Source organism: Sinocyclocheilus rhinocerous, unplaced genomic scaffold (assembly GCF_001515625.1).
Source record: "Sinocyclocheilus rhinocerous isolate Xijiao unplaced genomic scaffold, SAMN03320098_v1.1 scaffold907, whole genome shotgun sequence".
Classification (NCBI taxonomy): Eukaryota; Metazoa; Chordata; class Actinopteri; order Cypriniformes; family Cyprinidae; genus Sinocyclocheilus; species Sinocyclocheilus rhinocerous.
Window position 1 is genome coordinate 228,797 of NW_015662569.1, and position 12,010 is coordinate 240,806.

Here is a 12,010-nt window from a genome sequence, read left to right on the forward strand (position 1 = left end):
ATCAAATGATTAAGTAGTTAGAAACTAGTTGCTATGAATACAGGTTCCATCAGTTGTCTTCTTATGAATGACTTGTCATTGAGTCAGTGTTGCTGATGCAAAGTAGGCCCTTCGTTACCAAACACCAAGTAACTAAATTAGGATACAATTATGAGTCATTCGCAAACTGTTAAACATTAAACTGTTGGTTACTTTAAAACTAACCTTCATCTGGGAAATCACAGGGATATGTGAATATTTGATCTGTTAATTGGTTGCATATGTCAGATTTATTGCATGACTCGGGCAGAGAAAAAGTGTTGCTATCAAACATTGTTTACTTAATCAACTGAGTCAGTGTACTGGTGAAGAGTTAGATCAAATAGGCCAATTGATAGAAGGTTTGTGAAGAAATTTCATGCTCCCTTGTAAAAGTATTTTTTAGTATTTTTAAAATACAAAAATACAGTGGTTTATTTTGATACTTGGTGTGGCTGCTGTATTTTGTAGTTTATTTTGATACACTTAAACTTAAGATATTTGGTATTTTATTTTAAAATACATTTTGATGTATCTTTGCCCAACCCTGATCGTTACTATTTCGGAGTGTGCTGCACTCGCATCAGTGTGTGAGTGAACTTTGAATTATAATGATGAATAATAATCAATCACAAAACCTTTTTGTAAACCAGTTTGACCAAATGGATCAAAAGAGTGATCCATTCGTGAATCTAGCGTCGCTAGATCTGATTCTAAACAGAAAACACATACATGACTGCTGAAATATTATCAGGGAAAATGATTCAGTTCGCTATACGGTAACCTCCATTGTCAGACACTTTATCAGTAATATTTTTCTGGACCACAGCGGTATTTCACTTTGACTCGTGTTCTGTGCCCCAATAAACGGTTATAGCGACTCCCCAGAATATTTTGGATTACCTTTCGCTATCTACAAAATTGACAAAACATTTCTAATCGGTCTTAAATTGTTATGCTAGTAATATAATTTGCAAAAACAACCATATAAATAAAAAATAAAAAAATAGAACGATCACTATTGATCTCAGACTTTTGGGATATTAATATGGTATAACCATCTGATCAACCATCTGATCAAATTTGATTAATAGTCGTATACTATGTGATGTGTACTAGAAACATACAGGAGTAAAAATGATAAATGGACTTACTTGAGATTCCGTTAGTAGCTATTATATTTTGAAAGAGCTGGTATCTGTGACCTGTAGGGCTCAAAGTTTAGCTGTAAGTGTTGATCTTCCACAGCAGACAGAGTCTTTGAAGTGAACTACTTATAGTACTCAAGGTATTATCAAGCTCTAGGGCCAAACCATTAGGAAATCTTTGTTCTTCCGTCAAGTTACATATGTTTGGAATAATAATGAAAGGCTTACCCACTCAGAAGAGGTAAAATCGTGTGCCCCAGTGTGACCTAATACATAAAACAAGATTTTGCTTAAATATACATCAAAACAATTTTTTTGAGTTATATGCACTTTTGTAGTACTTTTCATTTTTGGATAGACAGAAATTCTTGCAGAGCTTAGCTCAAACCTTGATTAGACTCAGCTGTCTGTAACTTAGTAATCATGAAGACCTTGATTAGCTTGTTCAGGTGTGTTTGATTAGGGATGGAGCTAAAGTCTGCAGGAAAGTGTTTGTTTGGTATAAGCCAGAGCCCTTGCCCTGTACCTTATATATTGCACTTTTTGAGGAGGTTCAGCCATTTGTAGTGGTGTCCGAAACCAGTGTTGGGGGTAACGCATTACAAGTAACGCAAGTTACGTAATCAGATTACTTTTTTTCAAGTAACTAGTAAAGTAACGCATTACTTTTTAATTTACAAGAGAATATCTGAGTTACTTTAACGCAAGTTACTTTTTTTTTTCTCCAATTTATTGATTGACAGCTCTGGTGTTGCCATGGTGACAGAAATCAGAAGATGTTACTGTAGTTCTAAAATAAATATGAATATGCATCTCACTCACAAAAAAAAACAAAAAAAACACAGATTCAGTATTCCTCAAAATGAATAAAAATAATGCAACTCAGAATATGACGCAAACCTGCAATAATTAAATGTTAAACAACACAAATATCCTTTATGTATTTAATCCCATTCTATTTGCTTCTGACCTTCGATGATCCAGTTCATACTAATAAGCAAAAATTACTCTAGACAAACATCTAGTGTCTTTTTTTATTGCTGAAGTGTGTTGAAATGTCGTCTTCTGCATTCTACTGTACGGACGTAAATGTACTTTCCCTTCAGCCTGAGGCTTATTCATTTCACTTTTGGTGTGAAAAGTCTTTTATATTTGCCAAAAATAGAACTTTTTTTTATTTTAAAAACAAACAAGCAAGCCCTGTCCAGATTTAAAAAGTAACGCGAAAGTAACGTAACGCATTACTTTCCATAAAAAGTAACTAAGTAACGTAATTAGTTACTTTTTTATGGAGTAACGCAACATTGTAACGCATTACTTTTAAAAGTAACTTTCCCCAACACTGTCCGAAACCAAAGTGGATATCATCAAGTGTGCTCATTCAACCCCATAATGCACTTCAACAATGAATGTATAACTGATATACACTGAACCGCTATAGAATATCCATGCACTGTGAGCATCGCGCCAATCCGCTTCTTGCTAAGATGCCAATCACAGCACTTACAGTGCACTCAGTGTCCGAATATTTATGGAGGGAATAGTGAATGAGGGTATAGGGGACGATTTCAGGTACAGCCACAGTCTACACTCTACAACTATTTTAGATAAACCTGCCCCTAAAAGGCACATAAAAACAAAAACTGAAACTGGTCGTTTCTAATATCAGTCAGATGGTCTTTTCCTCAGCAGATTTTATGCAGATAAACCTGCCTCTAAATAGAAACCATGGTTGTTAGTTGAAGCTCACTGACAGGGATACCTGAGGGACAACAATCTCTGCCCTGTTTCACCAAACACAGTAAGTTATGAGCTGCACCAAGCTGGAATTTATGATACTACTGCCATTTGGAAACTGCCTGTATTCAAGGCTAAAGCATGACAATAACCTTTTGCAAGCAGTGCTTGCACTGATGCCTGCAGCCCACAGTAACTGGTGCCAACTGCAGGGAATCTATTACAGTGTGGGCAGCTTCTGTACAGTATGTGGTGGGAGTTATTAGATTGGATGGGTTCATTTTGTAAGACCAGGTTCACTTTCTTGTTCTATAGTGTTCCTTTATATTGGCTCTTCCATATATATATATATATATATATATATGTGCTCTTCCAATGAGAATTTTCTTTTCCTTAATCACTGTTCAAGCCCATAGTGCATATAAACCATGCATGTGCTATATTTAATACAAGCACTCTTCCCCATCAGTTTATTATTACAGAAAATTAACTGCTATGAGAACCATAAATAATGAGAGTGGATCAATTATGTATGAGTGTGGTGCTGTCCTCCCCTTGTGGCTGCTCTCGGTACTGTCAAACAATAATAAGAAATTGTTTTTGTTTTTTTAAGAGAACGCCTGTCACTTTGGTATAAATGTATTTTTACAACCATATACTGTCTTCTGAACAGGGGTTCTCAGCTGGTGGATCCAAACCCAAAAATGGATTGCAGGTCTGTTAGACAGGAGTAAAAACCATTGCTAAATGAATGGAAATATTAACATGCAACAAATCATATAATCATTCATAGTTAGGATAGCAAAAATGTATAGGCTAATCAAATGTATTATTTTAAAATGAAGGTTAAATAATCTCCTATATGTTTAGTTGTTGATAAAAGGTCATGCATAAAAATCAGTAATCCTCAAATCTGGCCCACGAGATCCACTTTCCTGCAGAGATCAGCTCTCTAACCCTAATAAAACACACCTGAGCATGCTAATCAATGTCTTTAGGATAATTAGAAAACAACAGGTAAGTGAGTTTGATCAGGGTTGGAGCTAAACTCTGCAGCGCATTGGCCAACCAGGGCAAGATTTGAGAAACCCTGCTATAAGGTTTTGCTACGGTGGCCGAGAAGTGCAGAGCAAATCACAATTCTGAAAACAAAATAACAAATTACAAATGCAAATGCAAGTTGATCGCGTCGAAAAGCCAAGGACAAGCACTTATCCGTCTGCGCCACTGGAGCTTATGATTTACAGCCACTTTTAACTAAATGTAAATAGACACCCCGTAGTTTTCTGAATTGTTGTTGTGCTTTCTGAATTGCTATTTTGTTTTTTAGACTTGCATTTGCGTTTGTAATTTGTTATTTTGTTTTCAGAATTGTGATTTGCTCTGCACTTCTCGGCCACCGTATGTTGCTGCAAATTCATCTGTCACAACCATGCTAAATGCAAATGTGTCAAAAATGTGCCAACTACAATTAGTTTTATGTTTATTTATATGGTTAATTATTGCCTTATTTATTTGTTTGTTTGGACCTGTGCAGTTCATTGTAATACTAATAAATTTTATTTATTTAAGTTTAATAAGGGCATTTTTGTGTCTACTAAGCAATTTCGGTACTGTGCTTTGAAAATTCTGCGTCCTGAAGCAAATCCAGTTGGGAACCACTGTTCTAGAAAGAGCTCTCTTCTTGCAGCTAGCCACTTAGCCCAGTTGAAAGCATTATTTAAACCCCAGAAATCCCAGATCTTTCACAGTCCTGTGAGTATACTAGTAGAAGAGATATAAGTACGTAGTAAAACATTTGTTCTGTGTAAGAGAGCTCACCACAGTAACGGAGGACATTTTTTGCAAGACAGTTATATGGCAGTCTTTTGCAGGCCTGAAGACAAACAGTCGGACTGCATCATCCTTCCTGATTCCCACTAGTGGCTGAGAGCTCGACTGTGCTTCTCCATGCATTCGTAGGAGTGGCAGGTTTTCCCGCTGTGCTACAAATGGGTTTTCCAACAGCCCAGAACCCAATCCAACTTTGGAAAACAAACAGCCAAAGGCCCTCTGTGAAACCTCACTGGTTTCTCTTGTATAACAAAACGTCAGACAGTCTGAATGTATAATTACATTCTTGAGTGTGACTTCTGACACTTTTATTCTGTACTGTCAGAATAACTGTTGACATCATGTATAATCACCACCATTGTTTTGTTTTGAAAAACGCAACTGGTTACAGTAGAAACAAACCGGGTGGGATCAACCATTATTTATGCGAGTATGCACATTTTACCCTAAACAAACCAGACTCTCAAAGTATCCTTTGACTGCTGCTGGTTAAACGGTTGGTTGATGCTGCAGTGGGTGAGCGAGATAGTGGAGTCACATTTAATATCTGTTAGTTAGCATCTCAATGCAATTACCCACCAAAAATGTATGCATCAAAAATGTGTTTATTTGATCAAAAATACAGTAAAAAAAAAACAATAGCATTGTGAAGTATTACAGTTTGAAATGACTGTTTTCCATTTTGATCAATTTTAAAATGTAATTTATTCCTGTGATCATTACTCCAGTTTCCAGTGTCACATGATCCTTCAGAAATCGTTCTAATATACTGATTTGCTGCTCAAGAAACATTTTTTATTATTATAAGTTTTTGCGGTTTAATATTTTGTGAAAACCGTGATGCATCCTAAAAAAATTACTGACCCCAAACTTTTATACAGTATATAAGAATGTTAAAACCTTCTTATATATATATATATATATATAAGAAGGTTTTAACATGTTTTAAGAATTCATATTATATATATAAAAATAAATAAATCAATAAAAAAAATATGGAACAAAAACAATACGGAAAATTCCTTCATATTAATAGTACATTGTGCCCTATTTTTTGCAGATTTTTTAAAAGTGTAAGTATAATTTTATTCGCAATCACTGTAATAAGTTGTTGTTGTTTTTTTTACCTTAGATTAATGAAAATTTGTGTTGAAGGTGAACGTGCATATTTATGTCTTTCTTTTAATTTTTGGATGTTTTAAATGTGCTACTCAAGGCTGTATAGTATACTATAACAGCAGTGACTATATTTACAATACAGCACAGCCTTACTGCTTACAAAAGGAATAGATGTGCATTATGCATACCAAAACAACTTACAGTAAAGAGCAGAAAAAGTCATTTTTCCTATTAGTTTCACCCAAAGCGCCTCATGACACTGCATGATCTGCATGGGGGTTAAGTGTTCAAGCGCTCAGTGGTGATAAGGCTCTGAGTAACCCTGCACTTCATGGGATGAAACCGGAGATGTTTATATTACACTCCCACCACCAGGGAAATGTATTTCCTATTTGTAAGCCTTGCAATCTACTTACAATCATTTGCCTTCTCAGATTCTGCCTGCTTTTATATACTGTAAAATCCTGCTGGAAACATCAGTGAGATTAGAGTCACCTACACACAGGCATGTATGCATGCATGCATGCTAGTTCTCAGTTTGTGTGGATTTGGAGGGATTTGCTTGCATTTGTGTAGGCTTTCTCTGACAGCTTCATGACCACACAAGTCCGCAGGTGTTCTAAAAATGAATCATGCAGGGTTTGGTGGTTTGAAGTCATAGAAATGCAAATGTTTGCTTCCCTAGTTCTTCGATACAAGCCAGCAGGAGGTCTGGGGCAAGCAGACCATGACCCCTTTAAAAGCACATGCTTTGTGCCGGCTGTTCTGAGGTCAGCTGTCTGCCTTGGTGACGGACCGGTTCAGCATTAGTATTCACCCTAGCACTGACGCTACCTGTCAGATGAAGGGCCTCACTTCTGGGGAAGACAGCTAAGACAACGGCACCTCGCGGACGGATGTGTTTCCTCAGTGAATCGATTCTTTTCCTTTAAATGCTCTGTTAGACCCAAACAGTGTGGGAAAACGTTTTTTTATTTATCTGCTCCGTTCACCACTCCTCTAAGGTGAGAGAAAGAAGTTCGAAGTGACAAGGTCTGATTCCAGATATGAGTCTAACATGGGAGAGGATGGGGAATAAAAAGGAGGAAGGGAAATTAAACGCTTCATTTTCTGTTTATTAACTGTCTACTTAATCTGCACACAGGAAGCAATGAGTCAGTGTTTCTCAATGACTTCTGGACAGTTCTCAGTCCACTCTCATCGATGACACAATTAACTACACAAACATTCGGCATGCAGAAGCCCCCTTGGCAACGAGGCATACTTGCACCCTTGACTGCCATCTGGTGCTGAGTTTTCTCTCCATGACATATTGCGTTGAAGCCCCTGTTTGAATGTTTTTCCCTTTCCAGTTGAATAAGGATATACACTAGCAAAGCTGTGTTTATTTAATACAGTAAATACAGTAATATTACGAAATATTATTACAATTTAAGATACCTATTTTCTATTTTAATATATTATACATTGTAATTTATTTCTGTGATGCAAAGCTGAATTTTCAGCATCATTGCTCCAGTCTTCAGTGTCACGTGATCCTTCAGAAATCATTCTGATATGCTGATTTGCTGCTCAAGAAACATTTCTCATTATCAGTGTTGTTTTTGCGGTTTAATTTTGTGACAACCATGATGCATTTTTCAATCTTCTTTAATGAATTGAATATTTAAAAGAATAGCATTTATTTGAAATCTTTTGTACCAATATAAATGTCTTTACTGTCACTTTACTCTTGAATGCATTCTTGCTGAATATAAGTATTAGTTTCTTTTCTTCTTTCTTTTTCATTCGTATTTACCCCAGACTTTTGAATGGTGAGCGTATCACGGTTTCCACAAAAATATTAAGCAGCGGAGCAGCAAATCAGCATAGAATGACTTCTGAACAATCATGTGACACTGAAGACAGAAATAAAATACATTTTCAAATATATTGAAATAGAAAACAGTTCTTTTAAATTGTAATATTGTCATTTGACAACTGTTATTACACCCACTTGCTCATAAAAAGCATGTAGCCAATGCTATATTTTACAGCCCTATTTACAATATTTAATATATTCAGTAAGTATAATCATTAGTTGTCCATGATCACAGGAGACATTAGGCTATATTATTTCTTATATTACAGACATTATATTTAGGCTACTTTAACACATTCCTAGACATTTACATTTTTAAGACTTTTCCACGGTTTCATGAACATGATAACCAGTTGTGAACATGGGAACATTGATATTCTATATAGCTAGGCTAATTCTCATCACTTGTGTGTTAGGGTGTCAGGCTACACTGGAATACTGGATTACTCCATACTGTATAGGCTATATGGTATACTTTATATTAAGAAAGTAGCCTATATGGTATTGCAATCTGATATTATCATTACTGTAGGCTACTATGATTGTACTCCATAATAGTTTTACTTATGCTTTTTGCTGGGTTTGTATTTGCAAACCTTCACATTAAGTTTAAAAAATGAGCATAATCGTAGGTACCATCATTTTATTTGCCATTATCAACTTCTGAAAACTAGATCATCATCTAGACCCGAGGTGGGTGTATGTTTCCTAATGCTAGTGGTGAGTTTCATCGCGCTCCTCCCGCGCGCTGTCCGTCTCATCGCAGCATTCCAGCACTCGCAGGACGAGTAGAGAACGCGTCGCGTCGGCATTCCTGAGGATTACCCGGCGTGCCCCGCGGGAAAGATGGCGCTGGACGGGAGAAGATGGAGATAAACTTTATCTGTTATCTACACCTGCGATCCGTGGTAACGCTTTAGCTCCTCACGGAGAGATACCGGCAAGAGGACGCGGGGTCGGCGGTCGCTGCTGAAGACACGAGCGGAGAGATTTCAGCGGCCGCTAGCAAGTGTGTTAGCCAGCGAGGAGAAGGAGCAGGAAAAGCGGGCAAAGTTTATTCAGTTTGAGCAAGAGTCAAGACTGACCTACACCAGGCTCTGGGGTTAACTGCGGAAAATTCACCAGGGGCAGGTAAGAAGTTCATAAATGCATACCTTTGTCACACTAGTCCCTTTTAGTAGTGACTGTGCAGGGCTGTGGCCCTCCAGGAACTGAGTTTGACATCCCTGATCTAGATGATGATGATGTCCTAAAGCGATGGGGGTTAATATTTTATTCACGTGTCTTAGCGTGAAATAGTATAACTTCGTGGAATGCTACTGGGAAGAGAAAACGATGTGATATTTCGACGAGTACTGTCCGCTTATGGTCCATCATGCACTCACTCAGCACAGGTAACGCTTGAGAAATCTGCGGTCGTGTGCTAGTTCTCCGGCGGTCTCGATCGTCAACTATCGCGATTAATTAATCGTCAAACAAACAATTGCGATTGAGAATTACGCGTCTGTTTTTGTGCCACTTGCAGCGTAAAGCCCCGTTCACATCAAGCACGATAACTATAAAGATAACGATAAAGATATAGTTCTAAAAATCGTTCTCAATATTAAAGAATACACCACACACAACTATAACGATAAAGGCACAGAGAAACGATATAGTTGGAATCACTTCCAGAACGATTTTTTCCAGCTGATGAACGATACAAACATTGACAGCCAATCAGAATCTATCCTGCTATAACGAGCTCGAGAATTTAAAGCGGCAGACGCACGTGCGCTTAGAATAAACAGACGATATTGTTCGCTGGTGTGGACGCTAATATTGTTATCTTTATAGTTATCATTATAGTTATCGTTCTTGGTGTGAACGGGGACTATACATTCTATAATTTAATTTAAGGTTTTTGTAAACAAATATTGCTCAGGCAGGCGAATGCTATGAATAATCATATTTTAAGTTCTTATACATTTAATAATATTTTTTTTCTTTTTCTCACTTTGACGTGTCAGGAAGTCCGACCTATAACGGCCAAACATATTTTCCTCTGCGCGAACAGTAAAATAAAGTGAAACCGGAACGCTGTGCGTTCACACGGCTTTTGAATGTGATGCGAACTGCAGCAAAGTTGCGCATGGGAACTTTTTGTCGCAGCGTTTACACATCGCACATTATCGCCTTCAGAAACTAAAAGAGACATCGAAACGAAATGGAACAAAACACTGTATTATTTTATCTTATTTTATTTTGACATGGCAGATGTACATAATAGCATATTGACATGGAAACACAATTCAGAAAAATGACAGTGTGTGAATGGAATTTGGAGTGCGGAATTAGCCCGAAAAAAATCACAAATCGTTATCACAAAAACCTAATAAACCCAATGGCAATGTAATGTCAAACTGTTGATTTTTAATCAGTGTATCTTTAAATATTATAACTGTTAAAAGTAGTTATAAAAATCGGTGTCATTTAAACAATCAAATTTAAGTTTGTTTTAATTTATTAAAAGTAGTAAAAGTAAAAAAAAATCAAATGGTCAAGTTTTATGAGCGTCCTTTCTGATTTGAATGTGAAATGTAACAGATCTATGTGCAGTTAACCCACAACTAGTGGATCTCCAATAAAGGAATAGTTTTTAGATGTCACTTGTATGCAATTATAATGTTCAGTTTCCACTGTAAGTCACTCGCGGCTTGCAATGAAATGCACAACCCTATTTCAGTATCTGTGTAGCATCCCTAATCCAGCTCTGTGTAAAGTAGATCAGTCAGTAGGCGCGTTTCCATTACCCTTCAAATTGCGCAAATTGAAATTGCGAATTGAAAATACGCCTAATGGAAACGCGTCAATTTCGCAAAAACTCCCATATATCGCAAAAAAGTTTTTACGCTCGCATGAGGTGGTTTTTTAGGCAATGCGAAAAAGGAATAATTCGCAAAAAATCAAAAGGAAACGGCTTTTTCGCATTTACAGGTCACATGGCGTATGTAAAAAGTCATATGATCATTCTTCAATGTACTATAACCTCCAAGAAACACTTCATAAGTGGCCGCGCTCCAGTATAAAGGGGCTTTCCCTACCATTAAGCTTAGACAATTTACACTGCACACGTCTGCGGTGCAGTGTGGCTCTGATACGGCCACAGAAGCTGATTGCGGCCACAATGCTTGTGTTTATTCCAGAATCCAGCCGCGATATAGGCCAAAATCCCACCAAAATCCGTTGCCATGACTTATCGCGAGAGGCAAAAGGTTACGTTTTAGTCGCATAACATTGGTTAATGGAAACGCTGTCATTTCGCAATACTTTTTTATCGACATTTATAAAATATCGCCAAAGTTTTGCGCAAATCTGTAATGGAAACGCGACTTCTATGGCTGTGTTTTAAAACCTTCGTGAGCTGCCTACCTAGACAGCATTTTTGGGCATTATAAGGGTTGTATCTTGGTAATTCACCAGGCTCCGAAGTGAATGGGCAGGACATGTCTTTTTGCATAGTACTCACAGTACTTAAGAGAACATGGTACCTTTCGGTCCTTTTTTGTTAGTGTAGGCAGCTCACTAGTTTGAGAAGAATACTCCGTGTTAAATGTCTCAGGGGAGGTGAAATAAACCGCAGTGTTTCAGTGCGCAGTGCTTGCTTGATATGACAGCCTAGCTGCTCCCATACCTCCTCCCTTTTTATTGAATGCACTTAAAGTGAGTTGATAAGTCATGCATGTCTCAGCAATTACTTCCAGATGGGTAATGTCGATAAACAGTTGGTAAAGTGCAGTTTGTTAAGAGCTGAACATGTTGCTGATTAGGGCTAAGCATTTGGTCTTTATTGGTAACTAATTCAATGTAAATAAGTCAGTTTATGCAAAGAGATAAATTTTATGGCAAATTTCAGCTAGTCAGTACAGAGTTATTGATTATTGGAGTTAGGAGTCCAAAATATTGATTTCAGGAGGGAAATATAGGTGTGTTTTTTTTTTTTAAATCAAAACCAAAAATAAAGTTTACATTTAGACGAAAACTGATGCTGAAAATATAGTTAGACAGATAGATTTGCTTCAATTCAATGTAAATACCGTATTGTCCCGAATATAAGACAATATTTTTTTCTTGGAAATACATCTGAAAAAACGCGGTCGTCTTATATTCGGGCCAATACGGTAAGTAATTCAATTTATACAAAGAGATGAATTTTTTTTTGCAAATTTCAGCTGGTTAATCCTGAGTTAAGGCCCGTTTACACCAAGGATGATAACTATAACAATAACGATAAAGATACAGTTTTAAAACTCGT

General features: G+C 37.0%; 1 protein-coding gene across 2 annotated transcripts in view; it reads left to right on the top strand.

Annotated features, from left to right (window-relative positions):
• Positions 1-8,411: 8,411 nt before the first annotated feature.
• Positions 8,412-12,010, top strand: part of LOC107728071 (tight junction-associated protein 1-like) — a 99,824-nt gene continuing 96,225 nt past the window's right edge. For both annotated transcript variants that reach the window (XM_016538134.1, XM_016538135.1), the window contains exon 1: positions 8,412-8,847. The gene's annotated coding sequence lies outside the window, so the exon portion shown is untranslated. The remainder of the gene's footprint in view (positions 8,848-12,010) is intronic.